Here is a 21,687-nt window from a genome sequence, read left to right as displayed (position 1 = left end):
CAGGATGTAAACCAACCAGGTTAAATACCTGCAGCATCAGCAGGATGTGAACCAACCAGGTTAAATACCTGCAGCATCAGCAGGATGTAAACCAACCAGGTTAAATACCTGCAGCATCAGCAGGATGTAAACCAACCAGGTTAAATACCTGCAGCATCAGCAGGATCTAAACCAACCAGGTTAAATACCTGCAGCATCAGCAGGATGTAAACCAACCAGGTTAAATACCTGCAGCATCAGCAGGATGTAAACCGACCAGGTTAAATACCTGCAGCATCAGCAGGATGTAAACCAACCAGGTTAAATACCTGCAGCATCAGCAGGATCTAAACCAACCAGGTTAAATACCTGCAGCATCAGCAGGATGTAAACCAACCAGGTTAAATACCTGCAGCATCAGCAGGATGTAAACCAACCAGGTTAAATACCTGCAGCATCAGCAGGATGTAAACCAACCAGGTTAAATACCTGCAGCATCAGCAGGATGTAAACCAACCGGGTTAAATACCTGCAGCATCAGCAGGATGTAAACCAACCAGGTTAAATACCTGCAGCATCAGCAGGATCTAAACCGACCAGGTTAAATACCTGCAGCATCAGCAGGGTGTAAACCAACCAGGTTAAATACCTGCAGCATCAGCAGGATCTAAACCAACCAGGTTAAATACCTGCAGCATCAGCAGGATGTAAACCAACCAGGTTAAATACCTGCAGCATCAGCAGGATCTAAACCAACCAGGTTAAATACCTGCAGCATCAGCAGGATCTAAACCAACCAGGTTAAATACCTGCAGCATCAGCAGGATGTAAACCAACCAGGTTAAATACCTGCAGCATCAGCAGGATGTAAACCGACCAGGTTAAATACCTGCAGCATCAGCAGGATGTAAACCAACCAGGTTAAATACCTGCAGCATCAGCAGGATCTAAACCAACCAGGTTAAATACCTGCAGCATCAGCAGGATGTAAACCAACCAGGTTAAATACCTGCAGCATCAGCAGGATGTAAACCAACCAGGTTAAATACCTGCAGCATCAGCAGGATGTAAACCAACCAGGTTAAATACCTGCAGCATCAGCAGGATGTAAACCAACCAGGTTAAATACCTGCAGCATCAGCAGGATGTAAACCGACCAGGTTAAATACCTGCAGCATCAGCAGGATCTAAACCAACCAGGTTAAATACCTGCAGCATCAGCAGGATCTAAACCAACCAGGTTAAATACCTGCAGCATCAGCAGGATGTAAACCAACCAGGTTAAATACCTGCAGCATCAGCAGGATGTAAACCGACCAGGTTAAATACCTGCAGCATCAGCAGGATGTAAACCAACCAGGTTAAATACCTGCAGCATCAGCAGGATCTAAACCAACCAGGTTAAATACCTGCAGCATCAGCAGGATCTAAACCAACCAGGTTAAATACCTGCAGCATCAGCAGGATGTAAACCAACCGGGTTAAATACCTGCAGCATCAGCAGGATTTGAACCAACCAGGTTAAATACCTGCAGCATCAGCAGGATGTAAACCAACCGGGTTAAATACCTGCAGCATCAGCAGGATGTAAACCAACCAGGTTAAATACCTGCAGCATCAGCAGGATGTAAACCAACCGGGTTAAATACCTGCAGCATCGGCAGGATCTAAACCAACCAGGTTAAATACCTGCAGCATCAGCAGGATGTAAACCAACCAGGTTAAATACCTGCAGCATCAGCAGGATGTAAACCAACCAGGTTAAATACCTGCAGCATCAGCAGGATGTAAACCAACCAGGTTAAATACCTGCAGCATCAGCAGGATGTAAACCAACCAGGTTAAATACCTGCAGCATCAGCAGGATGTAAACCAACCAGGTTAAATACCTGCAGCATCAGCAGGATGTAAACCAACCAGGTTAAATACCTGCAGCATCAGCAGGATGTAAACCAACCAGGTTAAATACCTACAGCATCAGCAGGATGTAAACCAACCAGGTTAAATACCTGCAGCATCAGCAGGATGTGAACCAACCAGGTTAAATACCTGCAGCATCAGCAGGATGTAAACCAACCAGGTTAAATACCTGCAGTATCAGCAGGATGTAAACCAACCAGGTTAAATACCTACAGCATCAGCAGGATGTAAACCAACCAGGTTAAATACCTGCAGCATCAGCAGGATGTGAACCAACCAGGTTAAATACCTGCAGCATCAGCAGGATGTAAACCAACCAGGTTAAATACCTGCAGCATCAGCAGGATGTAAACCAACCAGGTTAAATACCTGCAGCATCAGCAGGATGTAAACCAACCGGGTTAAATACCTGCAGCATCAGCAGGATGTAAACCAACCAGGTTAAATACCTGCAGCATCAGCAGGATGTGAACCAACCAGGTTAAATACCTGCAGCATCAGCAGGACTACATACCACACAGTGTCACCACTACATAACATGTCAGCATGTCACAATACTGGCAGACAACTGAAGGTGACAGACAGCATGTCACAACACCCATGACCCATCACTCTCTGAGGATTAGCAGCGATCTGTTCTCCCTCAGGGAGGCTACCCTCAGTCAGGCATTTCCCTTCCAATACATTCAGTGTAACCGTGTGAGGAGGGTAGAGAGGATTGGGATTCCCCTTCAGCCTCGTGGGACAGCAGCACAGAGGACTAGAACAACTGGAGAGAACAGCACACCATCACACACACACACACCATCACACACACACACCATCACACACACACACACACACTCACACTCACACACACACACACACACACACACACACACAGGTGTCAAGAGAAGCCAGTTTGGATTTGGCTTCACACCAATCACATCACATCAAAAGCAAAACGTAATTGACAGAATTCTTTACAATTACTGCATCTTGTTGTGTCGTTGTCCTCCGGTGGCTAGCTAGCTAAAATTGTCCCTTTCCTAAATTAGCCTGGGATGGAGATAGGGATTTGGACTTGTGGTTTTACTTAATTCTCCATACTGGCCAATGATTATAACAGGGATTCTGATCCAACCATAAATTCATACATTGTGTCCCTGCCCTGAGAGGATGGAAGTTCAATATGTAGCTAGATGTAGAAGGCTAATATTAACTAGCTGGCTCATCGTTGCCCATGAAAGGACGTTAGGCCAGCAAGCAAGCATTTTAGCCAAGTAGCCTAGGACAACAAAACAACCTACCTGGACAGAGAGCTAGCTAGCAGGACTACATGATTAAAACTGGCTAGCCAACCTGCCTGGACGGTGAACTAGCTAGCAGGACTACATGATTAGAACTGGCTAGCCAACCTGCCTTGACGGTGAACTAGCTAGCAGGACTACATGATTAAAACTGGCTAGCCAACCTGCCTGGATGGTGATCTAGCTAGCAGGACTACATGATTAGAACTGGCTAGCCAACCTGCCTGGACGGTGAACTAGCTAGCAGGACTACATGATTAGAACTGGCTAGCCAACCTGCCTGGACGGTGAACTAGCTAGCAGGACTACATGATTAGAACTGGCTAGCCAACCTGCCTGGACGGTGAACTAGCTAGCAGGACTACATGATTAGAACTGGCTAGCCAACCTGCCTGGACGGTGAACTAGCTAGCAGGACTACATAATTAGAACTGGCTAGCCAACCTGCCTGGACGGTGAACTAGCTAGCAGGACTACATGATTAGAACTGGCTAGCCAACCTGCCTGGACGGTGAACTAGCTAGCAGGACTACATGATTAGAACTGGCTAGCCAACCTGCCTGGACGGTGAACTAGCTAGCAGGACTACATGATTAGAACTAGCTAGCCAACCTGCCTGGACGGTGAACTAGCTAGCAGGACTTCGGAGTTCCTAGTAGACAGAGGGGCAAGCACAGAATACAGAGCGATATCAGTACACAGCTATGAGACTGTGTTCCATCAAATCTGTTGTTTACTAAATCACAGTGGAATCTGACGACAAGAGGGACATCTTGACGGGATAAGTGGAAAGCTGAAGGCTATAGTTAGGGATGGACAGCTGTCATTAAACCATTTAGAGGACGGTTTGTCTCATGGTGTAACTGGACTGCAGTTCTGATAGATACTCTGATCGTCTTTAAAGTCACGTAATTCCAGACCAGCTGATCACCACAACTACGGATGGACTAGGAAGCAGCAGTGACACAGGTCTGATATGACAGGTAGTAGTAGATCACCATGGTTTTAACGCCCTCTCTGGCGTGTGGTTGACAGGTAGAAGAGCATCACCATGGTTTTAACGCCCTCTCTGACGTGTGGTTGACAGGTAGAAGAGCATCACCATGGTTTAACGCCCTCTCTGACGTGTGGTTGACAGGTAGTAGTGCATCACCATGGTTTTAACACCCTCTCTGACGTGTGGTTGACAGGTAGTAGAGCATCACCATGGTTTAACGCCCTCTCTGACGTGTGGTTGACAGGTAGTAGAGCATCACCATGGTTTTAACGCCCTCTCTGACGTGTGGTTGACAGGTAGTAGTGCATCACCATGGTTTAACACCCTCTCTGACCTGTGGTTTGTTGAAACATACAGTAGTAGAGGAATAGATGGGAAGTCTCACTCACAATCAAAAAGCTGATAAAAATGCTGTTAGGACAGAGACAAATGCTTTGGGAAGGTTGTGAAAGGCTGAGCAACAGAAGGAAAACACTTTGATACAGAGCAACTTGGAAGAAAGGAATTCACAAGGCTATTCCCAGGTTTTGTTTTCAAGGAACATTGATGCATGAATTTGAAGAATTCAGACAGTACCAGGTCAATAACAACAGACTGGTGTCCTCGTTACACATTTACCAGCAGCCATGTTGTGTTGAGTCATGGTCCAGACGGAGAGAGAGAAGAGAGAGGAAGTCTTCCTGACACCATCTGTCCTCAGTGTAAACTCAGCTAAGCTCAGTCGCACCCCAGATAATACCCACAGGCCTCTACTGGTCCCTTCCTGGATAATACCCAGAATCATCTCTGCTCTGTTAATTGTTCCCAGAGCGTTCAGAGCTTTAATTGATTCCTCAAAAATAAACCAGCCAGCGTCACCCTGGGGGAATGGAGAGGCATCTCTACCGGGCCTGACAGCTGATACTGTAGGAGGGAGAGGGGCAGGGCATCTCTACCGGGCCTGACAGCTGATACTGTAGGAGGGAGAGGGGCAGGGCATCTCTACCGGGCCTGACAGCTGTTACTGTAGGAGAGAGAGGGGCAGGGCATCTCTACCGGGCCTGACAGCTGATACTGTAGGAGGGAGAGGGGCAGGGCATCTCTACCGGGCCTGACAGCTGATACTGTAGGAGAGAGAGGGGCAGGGCATCTCTACCGGGCCTGACAGCTGATACTGTAGGAGGGAGAGGGGCAGGGCATCTCTACCGGGCCTGACAGCTGATACTGTAGGAGGGAGAGGGGCAGGGCATCTCTACCGGGCCTGACAGCTGATACTGTAGGAGGGAAAGAGGCAGGGCATCTCTACCGGGCCTGACAGCTGATACTGTAGGAGGGAGAGGGGCAGGGCATCTCTACCGGGCCTGACAGCTGATACTGTAGGAGGGAGAGGGGCAGGGCATCTCTACCGGGCCTGACAGCTGATACTGTAGGAGGGAGAGGGGCAGGGCATCTCTACCGGGCCTGACAGCTGATACTGTAGGAGGGAAAGGGGCAGGGCATCTCTACCGGGCCTGACAGCTGATACTGTAGGAGGGAGAGGGGCAGGGCATCTCTACCGGGCCTGACAGCTGATACTGTAGGAGAGAGAGGGGCAGGGCATCTCTACCGGGCCTGACAGCTGATACTGTAGGAGGGAGAGGGGCAGGGCATCTCTACCGGGCCTGACAGCTGATACTGTAGGAGGGAGAGGGGCGGGGCATCTCTACCGGGCCTGACAGCTGATACTGTAGGAGAGAGAGGGGCGGGGCATCTCTACCAGGCCTGACAGCTGATACTGTAGGAGAGAGAGGGGCAGGGCATCTCTACCGGGCCTGACAGCTGATACTGTAGGAGAGAGAGGGGCAGGGCATCTCTACCGGGCCTGACAGCTGATAATGTAGGAGGGAAAGGGGCAGGGCATCTCTACCGGGCCTGACAGCTGATACTGTAGGAGGGAGAGGGGCAGGGCATCTCTACCGGGCCTGACAGCTGATACTGTAGGAGAGAGAGGGGCAGGGCATCTCTACCGGGCCTGACAGCTGATACTGTAGGAGGGAGAGGGGCAGGGCATCTCTACCGGGCCTGACAGCTGATACTGTAGGAGGGAGAGGGGCAGGGCATCTCTACCGGGCCTGACAGCTGATACTGTAGGAGGGAGAGGGGCAGGGCATCTCTACCGGGCCTGACATCTGATACTGTAGGAGGGAGAGGGGCAGGGCTTCTCTACATGGCCTGACAGCTGATACTGTAGGAGGGAGAGGGGCAGGGCATCTCTACATGGCCTGACAGCTGATACTGTAGGAGGGAGAGGGGCAGGGCTTCTCTACATGGCCTGACAGCTGATACTGTAGAAGGGAGAGGGGCTTCTCTACCGGGCCTGACAGTTCATACTGTAGGAGGGAGAGGGGCTTCTCTACCGGGCCTGACAGTTCATACTGTAGGAGGGAGAGGGGCAGGGCTTCTCTACCGGGCCTGACAGTTCATACTGTAGGAGGGAGAGGGGCTTCTCTACCGGGCCTGACAGTTCATACTGTAGGAGGGAGAGGGGCTTCTCTACCGGGCCTGACAGTTCATACTGTAGGAGGGAGAGGGGCAGGGCTTCTCTACATGGCCTGACAGCTGATACTGTAGGAGGGAGAGGGGCAGTGCTTCTCTACCGGGCCTGACGGTTGATACTGTAGGAGGGAGAGGGGCTTCTCTACCGGGCCTGACAGTTCATACTGTAGGAGGGAGAGGGGCAGGGCTTCTCTACCGGGCCTGACCGTTGATACTGTAGGAGGGAGAGGGGCTTCTCTACCGGGCCTGACAGTTCATACTGTAGGAGGGAGAGGGGCTTCTCTACCGGGCCTGACAGTTCATACTGTAGGAGGGAGAGGGGCAGGGCTTCGCTACATGGCCTGACAGCTGATACTGTAGGAGGGAGAGGGGCAGTGCTTCTCTACCGGGCCTGACGGTTGATACTGTAGGAGGGAGAGGGGCTTCTCTACCGGGCCTGACAGTTCATACTGTAGGAGGGAGAGGGGCAAGGCTTCTCTACCGGGCCTGACAGTTCTTCCTGTAGGAGGGAGAGGGGCTTCTCTACTGGGCCTGACAGTTCATACTGTAGGAGGGAGAGGGGCGGGGCTTCTCTACCGGGCCTGACAGTTCTTCCTGTAAGAGGGAGTGGGGCAGGGCTTCTCTACCGGGCCTGACTGTTCTTCCTGTAGGAGGGGAGGGGCATCTCTACCGGGCCTGACAGTTCTTCCTGTAGGAGGGAGTGGGGCAAGGCTTCTCTACCGGGCCTGACAGTTCTTCCTGTAGGAGGGAGAGGGGCTTCTCTACCGGGCCTGACAGTTCTTCCTGTAGGAGGGAGTGGGGCAAGGCTTCTCTACCGGGCCTGACAGTTCTTCCTGTAGGAGGGAGAGGGGCTTCTCTACCGGGCCTGACAGTTCATACTGTAAGAGGGAGTAAGAGGGCTTCTCTACCGGGCCTGACGGTTCTTCCTGTAGGAGGGAGAGGGGCTTCTCTACTGGGCCTGACAGTTCATACTGTAGGAGGGAGAGGGGCAGGGCTTCTCTACATGGCCTGACAGCTGATACTGTAGGAGGGAGAGGGGCAGTGCTTCTCTACCGGGCCTGACGGTTGATACTGTAGGAGGGAGAGGGGCTTCTCTACCGGGCCTGACAGTTCATACTGTAGGAGGGAGAGGGGCAAGGCTTCTCTACCGGGCCTGACAGTTCTTCCTGTAGGAGGGAGAGGGGCTTCTCTACTGGGCCTGACAGTTCATACTGTAGGAGGGAGAGGGGCGGGGCTTCTCTACCGGGCCTGACAGTTCTTCCTGTAAGAGGGAGTGGGGCAGGGCTTCTCTACCGGGCCTGACTGTTCTTCCTGTAGGAGGGGAGGGGCTTCTCTACCGGGCCTGACAGTTCTTCCTGTAGGAGGGAGTGGGGCAAGGCTTCTCTACCGGGCCTGACAGTTCTTCCTGTAGGAGGGAGAGGGGCTTCTCTACCGGGCCTGACAGTTCTTCCTGTAGGAGGGAGTGGGGCAAGGCTTCTCTACCAGGCCTGACAGTTCTTCCTGTAGGAGGGAGAGGGGCTTCTCTACCGGGCCTGACAGTTCATACTGTAAGAGGGAGTAAGAGGGCTTCTCTACCGGGCCTGACGGTTCTTCCTGTAGGAGGGAGAGGGGCTTCTCTACTGGGCCTGACAGTTCATACTGTAGGAGGGAGAGGGGCGGGGCTTCTCTACCGGGCCTGACAGTTCTTCCTGTAAGAGGGAGTGGGGCAGGGCTTCTCTACCGGGCCTGACTGTTCTTCCTGTAGGAGGGGAGGGGCTTCTCTACCGGGCCTGACAGTTCCTCCTGTAGGAGGGAGTGGGGCAAGGCTTCTCTACCGGGCCTGACAGTTCTTCCTGTAGGAGGGAGAGGGGCTTCTCTACCGGGCCTGACAGTTCATACTGTAGGAGGGAGAGGGGCTTCTCTACCGGGCCTGACAGTTCATACTGTAGGAGGGAGAGGGGCAGGGCTTCTCTACATGGCCTGACAGCTGATACTGTAGGAGGGAGAGGGGCAGTGCTTCTCTACCGGGCCTGACGGTTGATACTGTAGGAGGGAGAGGGGCTTCTCTACCGGGCCTGACAGTTCATACTGTAGGAGGGAGAGGGGCAAGGCTTCTCTACCGGGCCTGACAGTTCTTCCTGTAGGAGGGAGAGGGGCTTCTCTACTGGGCCTGACAGTTCATACTGTAGGAGGGAGAGGGGCGGGGCTTCTCTACCGGGCCTGACTGTTCTTCCTGTAAGAGGGAGTGGGGCAGGGCTTCTCTACCGGGCCTGACTGTTCTTCCTGTAGGAGGGGAGGGGCTTCTCTACCGGGCCTGACAGTTCTTCCTGTAGGAGGGAGTGGGGCAAGGCTTCTCTACCGGGCCTGACAGTTCTTCCTGTAGGAGGGAGAGGGGCTTCTCTACCGGGCCTGACAGTTCTTCCTGTAGGAGGGAGTGGGGCAAGGCTTCTCTACCGGGCCTGACAGTTCTTCCTGTAGGAGGGAGAGGGGCTTCTCTACCGGGCCTGACAGTTCATACTGTAAGAGGGAGTAAGAGGGCTTCTCTACCGGGCCTGATGGTTCTTCCTGTAGGAGGGAGAGGGGCTTCTCTACTGGGCCTGACAGTTCATACTGTAGGAGGGAGAGGGGCGGGGCTTCTCTACCGGGCCTGACAGTTCTTCCTGTAAGAGGGAGTGGGGCAGGGCTTCTCTACCGGGCCTGACTGTTCTTCCTGTAGGAGGGGAGGGGCTTCTCTACCGGGCCTGACAGTTCTTCCTGTAGGAGGGAGTGGGGCAAGGCTTCTCTACCGGGCCTGACAGTTCTTCCTGTAGGAGGGAGAGGGGCTTCTCTACCGGGCCTGACAGTTCTTCCTGTAGGAGGGAGTGGGGCAAGGCTTCTCTACCGGGCCTGACAGTTCATACTGTAAGAGGGAGTAAGAGGGCTTCTCTACCGGGCCTGACGGTTCTTCCTGTAGGAGGGAGTGGGGCTTCTCTACAGTGCCTGACAGTTCTTCCTGTAGGAGGGAGAGGTGCTTCTCTACCGGGCCTGACAGTTCTTCCTGTAGGAGGGAGAGGAGCAGGGCTTCTCTACCGGGCCTGACAGTTCTTCCTGTAGGAGGGAGAGGGGCTTCTCTACCGGGCCTGACAGTTCTTCCTGTAGGAGGGAGAGGGGCAGGGCTTCTCTACCGAGCCTGACAGTTCTTCCTGTAGGAGGGAGAGGGGCTTCTCTACCGGGCCTGACTGTTCTTCCTGTAAGAGGGAGAGGGGCTTCTCTACCCGGCCTGACAGTTCTTCCTGTAGGAGGGAGAGGGGCTTCTCTACCGGGCCTGACAGTTCTTCCTGAAGGAGGGAGTGGGGCAGGGCTTCTCTACCGGGCCTGACAGTTCTTCCTGTAGGTGGGAGTGGGGCTTCTCTACCGGGCCTGACAGTTCTTCCTGAAGGAGGGAGAGGGGCTTCTCTACCGGGCCTGACAGTTCTTCCTGAAGGAGGGAGTGGGGCAGGGCTTCTCTACCGGGCCTGACAGTTCTTCCTGTAGGTGGGAGTGGGGCTTCTCTACCGGGCCTGACAGTTCTTCCTGAAGGAGGGAGAGGGGCAGGGCTTCTCTACCGGGCCTGACAGTTCTTCCTGTAGGTGGGAGTGGGGCAGGGCTTCTCTACTGGGCCTGACAGTTCTTCCTGTAGGAGGGGCAGGGCTTCTCTACCGGGCCTGACAGTTCTTCCTATAGGAGGGGCAGGGCTTCTCTACCGGGCCTAACAGTTCTTCCTATAGGAGGGGCAGGGCTTCTCTACCGGGCCTAACAGTTCTTCCTATAGGAGGGGCAGGGCTTCTCTACCGGGCCTGACAGTTCTTCCTATAGGAGGGGCAGGGCTTCTCTACCGGGCCTGACAGTTCTTCCTGTAGGAGGGAGAGGGCTTCTCTACCGGGCCTGACAGTTCTTCCTGTAGGTGGGAGTGGGGCAGGGCTTCTCTACTGGGCCTGACAGTTCTTCCTGTAGGAGGGGCAGGGCTTCTCTACCGGGCCTGACAGTTCTTCCTATAGGAGGGGCAGGGCTTCTCTACCGGGCCTGACAGTTCTTCCTATAGGAGGGGCAGGGCTTCTCTACCGGGCCTAACAGTTCTTCCTATAGGAGGGGCAGGGCTTCTCTACCGGGCCTGACAGTTCTTCCTATAGGAGGGGCAGGGCTTCTCTACCGGGCCTGACAGTTCTTCCTGTAGGAGGGAGAGGGCTTCTCTACCGGGCCTGACAGTTCTACCTGTAGGAGGGGCAGGGCTTCTCTACCGGGCCTGACAGTTCTTCCTGTAGGAGGGAGAGGGGCAGGGTTTCTCTACCGGGCCTGACAGTTCTTCCTGTAGGAGGGAGAGGGGCTTCTCTACCGGGCCTGACAGTTCTTCCTGTAGGAGGGAGAGGGGCAGGGCTTCTCTACCGGGCCTGACAGTTCTTCCTGTAGGAGGGAGAGGGGCAGGGCTTCTCTACCGGGCCTGACAGTTCTTCCTGTAGGAGGGAGAGGGGCTTCTCTACCGGGCCTGACAGTTCTTCCTGTAGGAGGGAGAGGGGCTTCTCTACCGGGCCTGACAGTTCTTCCTGTAGGAGGGAGAGGGGCTTCTCTACCGGGCCTGACAGTTCATACTGTAGGAGGGAGAGGGGCTTCTCTACCGGGCCTGACAGTTCATACTGTAGGAGGGAGAGGGGCAGGGCTTCTCTACCGGGCCTGACAGTTCATACTGTAGGAGGGAGAGGGGCTTCTCTACCGGGCCTGACAGTTCATACTGTAGGAGGGAGAGGGGCTTCTCTACCGGGCCTGACAGTTCATACTGTAGGAGGGAGAGGGGCAGGGCTTCTCTACATGGCCTGACAGCTGATACTGTAGGAGGGAGAGGGGCAGTGCTTCTCTACCGGGCCTGACGGTTGATACTGTAGGAGGGAGAGGGGCTTCTCTACCGGGCCTGACAGTTCATACTGTAGGAGGGAGAGGGGCAGGGCTTCTCTACCGGGCCTGACCGTTGATACTGTAGGAGGGAGAGGGGCTTCTCTACCGGGCCTGACAGTTCATACTGTAGGAGGGAGAGGGGCTTCTCTACCGGGCCTGACAGTTCATACTGTAGGAGGGAGAGGGGCAGGGCTTCGCTACATGGCCTGACAGCTGATACTGTAGGAGGGAGAGGGGCAGTGCTTCTCTACCGGGCCTGACGGTTGATACTGTAGGAGGGAGAGGGGCTTCTCTACCGGGCCTGACAGTTCATACTGTAGGAGGGAGAGGGGCAAGGCTTCTCTACCGGGCCTGACAGTTCTTCCTGTAGGAGGGAGAGGGGCTTCTCTACTGGGCCTGACAGTTCATACTGTAGGAGGGAGAGGGGCGGGGCTTCTCTACCGGGCCTGACAGTTCTTCCTGTAAGAGGGAGTGGGGCAGGGCTTCTCTACCGGGCCTGACTGTTCTTCCTGTAGGAGGGGAGGGGCATCTCTACCGGGCCTGACAGTTCTTCCTGTAGGAGGGAGTGGGGCAAGGCTTCTCTACCGGGCCTGACAGTTCTTCCTGTAGGAGGGAGAGGGGCTTCTCTACCGGGCCTGACAGTTCTTCCTGTAGGAGGGAGTGGGGCAAGGCTTCTCTACCGGGCCTGACAGTTCTTCCTGTAGGAGGGAGAGGGGCTTCTCTACCGGGCCTGACAGTTCATACTGTAAGAGGGAGTAAGAGGGCTTCTCTACCGGGCCTGACGGTTCTTCCTGTAGGAGGGAGAGGGGCTTCTCTACTGGGCCTGACAGTTCATACTGTAGGAGGGAGAGGGGCAGGGCTTCTCTACATGGCCTGACAGCTGATACTGTAGGAGGGAGAGGGGCAGTGCTTCTCTACCGGGCCTGACGGTTGATACTGTAGGAGGGAGAGGGGCTTCTCTACCGGGCCTGACAGTTCATACTGTAGGAGGGAGAGGGGCAAGGCTTCTCTACCGGGCCTGACAGTTCTTCCTGTAGGAGGGAGAGGGGCTTCTCTACTGGGCCTGACAGTTCATACTGTAGGAGGGAGAGGGGCGGGGCTTCTCTACCGGGCCTGACAGTTCTTCCTGTAAGAGGGAGTGGGGCAGGGCTTCTCTACCGGGCCTGACTGTTCTTCCTGTAGGAGGGGAGGGGCTTCTCTACCGGGCCTGACAGTTCTTCCTGTAGGAGGGAGTGGGGCAAGGCTTCTCTACCGGGCCTGACAGTTCTTCCTGTAGGAGGGAGAGGGGCTTCTCTACCGGGCCTGACAGTTCTTCCTGTAGGAGGGAGTGGGGCAAGGCTTCTCTACCAGGCCTGACAGTTCTTCCTGTAGGAGGGAGAGGGGCTTCTCTACCGGGCCTGACAGTTCATACTGTAAGAGGGAGTAAGAGGGCTTCTCTACCGGGCCTGACGGTTCTTCCTGTAGGAGGGAGAGGGGCTTCTCTACTGGGCCTGACAGTTCATACTGTAGGAGGGAGAGGGGCGGGGCTTCTCTACCGGGCCTGACAGTTCTTCCTGTAAGAGGGAGTGGGGCAGGGCTTCTCTACCGGGCCTGACTGTTCTTCCTGTAGGAGGGGAGGGGCTTCTCTACCGGGCCTGACAGTTCCTCCTGTAGGAGGGAGTGGGGCAAGGCTTCTCTACCGGGCCTGACAGTTCTTCCTGTAGGAGGGAGAGGGGCTTCTCTACCGGGCCTGACAGTTCATACTGTAGGAGGGAGAGGGGCTTCTCTACCGGGCCTGACAGTTCATACTGTAGGAGGGAGAGGGGCAGGGCTTCTCTACATGGCCTGACAGCTGATACTGTAGGAGGGAGAGGGGCAGTGCTTCTCTACCGGGCCTGACGGTTGATACTGTAGGAGGGAGAGGGGCTTCTCTACCGGGCCTGACAGTTCATACTGTAGGAGGGAGAGGGGCAAGGCTTCTCTACCGGGCCTGACAGTTCTTCCTGTAGGAGGGAGAGGGGCTTCTCTACTGGGCCTGACAGTTCATACTGTAGGAGGGAGAGGGGCGGGGCTTCTCTACCGGGCCTGACTGTTCTTCCTGTAAGAGGGAGTGGGGCAGGGCTTCTCTACCGGGCCTGACTGTTCTTCCTGTAGGAGGGGAGGGGCTTCTCTACCGGGCCTGACAGTTCTTCCTGTAGGAGGGAGTGGGGCAAGGCTTCTCTACCGGGCCTGACAGTTCTTCCTGTAGGAGGGAGAGGGGCTTCTCTACCGGGCCTGACAGTTCTTCCTGTAGGAGGGAGTGGGGCAAGGCTTCTCTACCGGGCCTGACAGTTCTTCCTGTAGGAGGGAGAGGGGCTTCTCTACCGGGCCTGACAGTTCATACTGTAAGAGGGAGTAAGAGGGCTTCTCTACCGGGCCTGATGGTTCTTCCTGTAGGAGGGAGAGGGGCTTCTCTACTGGGCCTGACAGTTCATACTGTAGGAGGGAGAGGGGCGGGGCTTCTCTACCGGGCCTGACAGTTCTTCCTGTAAGAGGGAGTGGGGCAGGGCTTCTCTACCGGGCCTGACTGTTCTTCCTGTAGGAGGGGAGGGGCTTCTCTACCGGGCCTGACAGTTCTTCCTGTAGGAGGGAGTGGGGCAAGGCTTCTCTACCGGGCCTGACAGTTCTTCCTGTAGGAGGGAGAGGGGCTTCTCTACCGGGCCTGACAGTTCTTCCTGTAGGAGGGAGTGGGGCAAGGCTTCTCTACCGGGCCTGACAGTTCATACTGTAAGAGGGAGTAAGAGGGCTTCTCTACCGGGCCTGACGGTTCTTCCTGTAGGAGGGAGTGGGGCTTCTCTACAGTGCCTGACAGTTCTTCCTGTAGGAGGGAGAGGTGCTTCTCTACCGGGCCTGACAGTTCTTCCTGTAGGAGGGAGAGGAGCAGGGCTTCTCTACCGGGCCTGACAGTTCTTCCTGTAGGAGGGAGAGGGGCTTCTCTACCGGGCCTGACAGTTCTTCCTGTAGGAGGGAGAGGGGCAGGGCTTCTCTACCGAGCCTGACAGTTCTTCCTGTAGGAGGGAGAGGGGCTTCTCTACCGGGCCTGACTGTTCTTCCTGTAAGAGGGAGAGGGGCTTCTCTACCCGGCCTGACAGTTCTTCCTGTAGGAGGGAGAGGGGCTTCTCTACCGGGCCTGACAGTTCTTCCTGAAGGAGGGAGTGGGGCAGGGCTTCTCTACCGGGCCTGACAGTTCTTCCTGTAGGTGGGAGTGGGGCTTCTCTACCGGGCCTGACAGTTCTTCCTGAAGGAGGGAGAGGGGCTTCTCTACCGGGCCTGACAGTTCTTCCTGAAGGAGGGAGTGGGGCAGGGCTTCTCTACCGGGCCTGACAGTTCTTCCTGTAGGTGGGAGTGGGGCTTCTCTACCGGGCCTGACAGTTCTTCCTGAAGGAGGGAGAGGGGCAGGGCTTCTCTACCGGGCCTGACAGTTCTTCCTGTAGGTGGGAGTGGGGCAGGGCTTCTCTACTGGGCCTGACAGTTCTTCCTGTAGGAGGGGCAGGGCTTCTCTACCGGGCCTGACAGTTCTTCCTATAGGAGGGGCAGGGCTTCTCTACCGGGCCTAACAGTTCTTCCTATAGGAGGGGCAGGGCTTCTCTACCGGGCCTAACAGTTCTTCCTATAGGAGGGGCAGGGCTTCTCTACCGGGCCTGACAGTTCTTCCTATAGGAGGGGCAGGGCTTCTCTACCGGGCCTGACAGTTCTTCCTGTAGGAGGGAGAGGGCTTCTCTACCGGGCCTGACAGTTCTTCCTGTAGGTGGGAGTGGGGCAGGGCTTCTCTACTGGGCCTGACAGTTCTTCCTGTAGGAGGGGCAGGGCTTCTCTACCGGGCCTGACAGTTCTTCCTATAGGAGGGGCAGGGCTTCTCTACCGGGCCTGACAGTTCTTCCTATAGGAGGGGCAGGGCTTCTCTACCGGGCCTAACAGTTCTTCCTATAGGAGGGGCAGGGCTTCTCTACCGGGCCTGACAGTTCTTCCTATAGGAGGGGCAGGGCTTCTCTACCGGGCCTGACAGTTCTTCCTGTAGGAGGGAGAGGGCTTCTCTACCGGGCCTGACAGTTCTACCTGTAGGAGGGGCAGGGCTTCTCTACCGGGCCTGACAGTTCTTCCTGTAGGAGGGAGAGGGGCAGGGTTTCTCTACCGGGCCTGACAGTTCTTCCTGTAGGAGGGAGAGGGGCTTCTCTACCGGGCCTGACAGTTCTTCCTGTAGGAGGGAGAGGGGCAGGGCTTCTCTACCGGGCCTGACAGTTCTTCCTGTAGGAGGGAGAGGGGCAGGGCTTCTCTACCGGGCCTGACAGTTCTTCCTGTAGGAGGGAGAGAGGCTTCTCTACCGGGCCTGACAGTTCTTCCTGTAGGAGGGAGAGGGGCTTCTCTACCGGGCCTGACAGTTCTTCCTGTAGGAGGGAGAGGGGCTTCTCTACCGGGCCTGACAGTTCTTCCTGTAGGAGGGAGAGGGGCTTCTCTACCGGGCCTGACAGTTCTTCCTGTAGGAGGGAGAGGGGCAGGGCTTCTCTACCGGGCCTGACAGTTCTTCCTGTAGGAGGGAGAGGGGCAGGGCTTCTCTACCGGGCCTGACAGTTCTTCCTGTAGGAGGGAGTGGGGCAAGGCTTCTCTACCGGGCCTGACAGTTCTTCCTGTAGGAGGGAGAGGGGCTTCTCTACCGGGCCTGACAGTTCTTCCTGTAGGAGGGAGAGGGGCTTCTCTACCGGGCCTGACAGTTCTTCCTGTAGGAGGGAGAGGGGCTTCTCTACCGGGCCTGACAGTTCTTCCAGTTCTTTGATCAGTTATAAAGTTTAAAGCCGTCATTTTTGCATTTTTGCCCAAAGCGTTTTGGCCCATGGTTCTTTTTTTGTTAAAACATCATAGAATTTAATTTGAGTTGAGCATTAAGGAGACTTACGTATGTAACTATTGTTATTGCTGAGTGCATATACAGAGCAGTCTATTAAAAGCCTCTATTTCACCTGACAGAAGAGTTAGGTCGAGGATTGCAGAGGAAACTCATATTCCCATCATCATCAACTGACATTTTTTCACTGGAGCTCTAATCTAATCATTTTCCCAGAGAGAGAAAAACCCACCCATGTCCAACACATCACAGCTCACAGGGCAGTGAGGGGAGGGGTTACTGGGGGCCTTTACTGATACCAGAGTCTGGGAACTTCCTAAAATACAACTCCTGGACCAGTGGACATCCCCATGGACGACCGCTGGACGGAGGCCAATCAGAACTCTGACCCGGTGGACAAGGGCCAATCAGAATGTTCGCATGGAAGGTTCCGGTCCCTGCTGACCACATCCCTCTAATGCAGCAGTGTGTTCTGTTCCATTCCGTTCCATTTGGTTGCATCACTCAACATCTGGATAAACAACAACATGTCAGGGAATATATTGTCTTCTAAACAGGCCAGAATCAGGGAAAATATTGTCTTCTAAACAGGCCAGAATCAGGGAAAATATTGTCTTCTAAACAGGCCAGAATCAGGGAAAATATTGTCTTCTAAACAGGCCAGAATCAGGGAAAATATTGTCTTCTAAACAGGCCAGAATCAGGGAAAATATTGTCTTCTAAACAGGCCAGAGTCAGGGAAAATATTGTCTTCTAAATAGGCCAGAATCAGGGAAAATATTGTCTTCTAAACAGCCCAGAATCAGGGAAAATATTGTCTTCTAAACAGGCCAGAATCAGGGAAAATATTGTCTTCTAAACAGGCCAGAGTCAGGGAAAATATTGTCTTCTAAACAGGCCAGAGTCAGGGAAAATATTGTCTTCTAAACAGGCCTGACAGGGAAAATATTGTCTTCTAAACAGGCCTGACAGGGAAAATATTGTCTTCTAAACAGGCCAGAATCAGGGAAACGATAGAAGATGACACAACCTAGTGTCTCCTGATCAAAGATCTCTCAGGAGCCCCAGCAGACAGCTAGTTGTTCTAGACCCACATCAGAGGGGAGCCTTCACCCCCAGACGCACTAGCTAACGAGTAGAGACGTTACCAGTAATTGTACCTTATCAGTCAACACAATACACACAGAGAGAGAGACAGACTCACTAGCTAACGAGCACAGACGTTACCAGTAATTGTACCTTATCAGTCAACACAATACACACAGAGAGAGAGACAGACTCACTAGCTAACGAGTAGAGACATTACCAGTACCTTATCAGTCAACACAATACACAGAGAGAGAGAGACAGACTCACTAGCTAACGAGTAGAGACGTTACCAGTACCTTATCAGTCAACACAATACACAGAGAGAGACAGACTCACTAGCTAACGAGTAGAGACGTTACCGGTACCTTATCAGTCAACACAATACACAGAGAGAGAGACAGACTCACTAGCTAACGAGTGGAGACGTTACCAGTACCTTATCAGTCAACACAATACACAGAGAGAGAGACAGAAGCACTAGCTAACGAGTAGAGACGTTACCAGTACCCTATCAGTCAACACAATACACAGAGAGAGAGAGACAGACTCACTAGCTAACGAGTAGAGATGTTACCAGTAATTGTACCTTATCAGTCAACACAATATACAGAGAGAGAGAGACAGACTCACTAGCTAACGAGTGGAGACGTTACCAGTACCTTATCAGTCAACACAATACACAGAGAGAGAGACAGACGCACTAGCTAATGAGTAGAGACGTTACCAGTACCTTATCAGTCAACACAATACACACAGAGAGAGAGACAGACTCACTAGCTAACAAGTAGAGACGTTACCAGTACCTTATCAGTCAACACAATACACAGAGAGAGACAGACTCACTAGCTAACGAGTAGAGATGTTACCAGTACCTTATCAGTCAACACAATACACAGAGAGAGAGAGACAGACTCACTAGCTAACGAGTAGAGACGTTACAAGTACCTTATCAGTCAACACAATACACAGAGAGAGAGACAGACTCACTAGCTAACGAGTAGAGACGTTACCAGTACCGTATCAGTCAACACAATACACAGAGAGAGAGACAGACTCACTAGCTAACGAGTAGAGACATTACCAGTACCTTATCAGTCAACACAATATACAGAGAGAGAGACAGACTCACTAGCTAACGAGTAGAGACGTTACCAGTACCTTATCAGTCAACACAATACACAGAGAGAGAGAGACAGACTCACTAGCTAAGGAGTGGACTTTACCAGTAATTGTACCTTATCAGTCAACACAATACACAGAGAGAGAGACAGACTCACTAGCTAACGAGTAGAGACGTTACCAGTACCTTATCAGTCAACACAATACACAGAGAGAGAGACTCACTAGCTAACGAGTAGAGACGTTACCAGTACCTTATCAGTCAACACAATACATAGAGAGAGAGACAGACTCACTAGCTAACAAGTAGAGACGTTACCAGTACCTTATCAGTCAACACAATACACAGAGAGAGAGACAGACTCACTAGTTAACGAGTAGAGACGTTACCAGTACCTTATCAGTCAACACAATACACAGAGAGAGAATTACAATTATAGCTGCAAGTCTCTTGGGGTATGGCTCTATAAGCTTGGCACATGAGGCCACTGGGATTTCTGCCCATTCTTCAAGGCAAAACTGCTCCAGCTCCTTCAAGTTGGATGGGTTCCGCTGGTGTACAGCAATCTTTAAGTCATACCACAGATTCTCAATTGGATTGAGGTCTGAGCTTTGACTAGGCCATTCCAAGACATTTAAATGTTTTCCCTTAAACCACCCAAGTGTTGCTTTAGCAGTATGCTTAGGGTGATTGTCCTGCTGGAAGGTAAACCTCCGTCCCAGTCTCAAATCTCTGGAAGACTCAAGAATTTCCCTGTATTTAGCGCCATCCATCAATCTTTCAATTCTGACCAGTTTCCCAGTCCCTGCAGATAAACATCCCCACAGCATGATGCTGCCACCACCATACTTCACTGTGGGGATGCTGTTCTCGGGGTGATGAGAGGTGTTGGGTTTGTGCCAGACATAGCGCTATCCTTGGCCAAAAAGCTAATGTTTTGTCTCACCAGAGTACCTTCTCCATATGTTTGGGGAGTCTCCCACATTACTTTTGTACGAACACCAAACATGTTTGCTTATTTTTTTCTTTAAGCATTGGATTTTTGTCTGACCACTCTTCTGTAAAGCCCAGCTCTGTGGAGTGTACGGCTTAAAGTGGTCCTATGGACAGATACTCCAATCTCTGCTGTAGAGCTTTGCAGCTACTTCAGGGTTATCTTTGGTCTCATTGTTGCCTCTCTGATTAATGTCCTCCTTGCCTGGTCCGTGAGTTTTGGTGGGCAGCCCTCTCTTGGCAGGTGTGTTGTGGTGCCATACTCTTTCCATTTTTTAATAATGGATTTAATGGTGCTCCATGGGATGTTCAAAGTTTCTGATATTGTTTTATAATCCAACCCTGATCGGTACTTCTCCACAACTTTGCTCTTCATGGTGCTGCTTGCTTGGTGGTGCACCTTGCTTAGGGGTGTTGCAGACTCTGGGGCCTTTCAGAACAGGTGTATATATAATGAGATCATGTGACAGATCATGTGACAGATCATGTGACAGATCATGTGACAGATCATGTGACAGATCATGTGACAGATCATGTGACAATTAGATTGCACACAGGTGGACTTTATTGAACTAATGATGTGACTTCTGAAGGTAATTGGTTGCACCAGATCTTATGTAGGGGCTTCACAGCAGAGGGGCTGAAAACACGGAACACTTTTCCCTATTTTATATTTTGCCATTTCTTTAAACAAGTTATTTTTTTAAATTTCACTATTTTGTGTATGTCCATTATATGAAATCCAAATTAAAAAATCTATTTAAATTACAGGTTGTATTGCAACAAAATAGGAAAAACTCCAAGGGGGATGAATACTTTTGCAAGTCACTGTATGTTTCCCATGCCAATAAAGCCCTTCAGACAGACAGACAGACAGACAGAGACAGTGACCCAGAGACAGGGTAATAGATAGATAGGGGTTTTAGGTGACATAGCTCCAGGGAAACCAGTTGTACCTGTGGGAGATGAATGGAACGAGGAGCTGAAAGGCTCATAACACCAATTACCAGGCAGGCCACTGGAGAGGTGCTTTAACAAACCAATTACCAGGCAGGTCACTGGAGAGGTGCTTTAACGACACCAATTACCAGGCAGGTCACTGGAGAGGTGCTTTAATGAACTCGCTACTTAATAATAACTGCTGACCTCTTCCTGATCCTGATGATGGCGATGACGACGACCGGAGCTATTGCTCATTAACAAACCAGGGGCACTTTAATAGAACAACTCAGTTGATCTATAAAGAACGGGCAACGAAGGTCAAGGTTACCTCAAACTACCAACACAGGTGACCACTCCTGACCTTTATTAAAAGGTGCAATATGCAGAAATTGCTCCGCCATTTCCTAGGTTACTCAAATTCTAATATTTCACCTAATTTCAGTTTTATGTGACAAGACAATCAATGTATAGAGTAGAGAATCCTTGTACCACGGGTATGACAATAACACAGGGGTCATAGACCTAGAGTGGTCGACAGGTATGTCAATAACACAGGGGTCATAGACCTAGAGTGGTCGACTGGTATGTCAATAACACAGGGGTCATAGACCTAGAGTGGTGGACTGGTACAACAATAACACAGGGGTCATAGACCTAGAGTGATGGACTGGTACAACAATAACACAGGGGTCATAGACCTAGAGTGGTGGACTGGTACAACAATAACACAGGGGTCATAGACCTAGAGTGGTCGAATGGTATGTCAATAACACAGGGGTCATAGACCTAAAGTGGTCGACTGGTACAACAATAACACAGGGGTCATAGACCTAGAGTGGTGGACTGGTATGTCAATAACACAGGGGTCATAGACCTAGAGTGGTCGACTGGTATGTCAATAACACAGGGGTCATAGACCTAAAGTGGTCGACTGGTACAACAATAACACAGGGGTCATAGACCTAGAGTGGTGGACTGGTACAACAATAACACTGGGGTCATAGACCTAGAGTGGTGGACTGGTACAACAATAACACAGGGGTCATAGACCTAGAGTGGTGGACTGGTATGGCAATAACACAGGGGTCATAGACCTAGAGTG

At 52.5% G+C, this 21,687-nt stretch overlaps 1 protein-coding gene across 1 annotated transcript in view; it reads right to left on the bottom strand.

Moving 5' to 3' along the window:
• eps8a (epidermal growth factor receptor pathway substrate 8a) overlaps positions 1-21,687 on the bottom strand; it is a 183,205-nt gene that overhangs the window by 155,968 nt on the left and 5,550 nt on the right.

The sequence above is a fragment of the Oncorhynchus mykiss genome, chromosome 21 (assembly GCF_013265735.2).
Source record: "Oncorhynchus mykiss isolate Arlee chromosome 21, USDA_OmykA_1.1, whole genome shotgun sequence".
Lineage (NCBI taxonomy): Eukaryota > Metazoa > Chordata > Actinopteri > Salmoniformes > Salmonidae > Oncorhynchus > Oncorhynchus mykiss.
The sequence above is the reverse complement of the archived record's forward strand: the minus strand, read 5'-3'. Positions and strand labels throughout refer to the sequence as shown.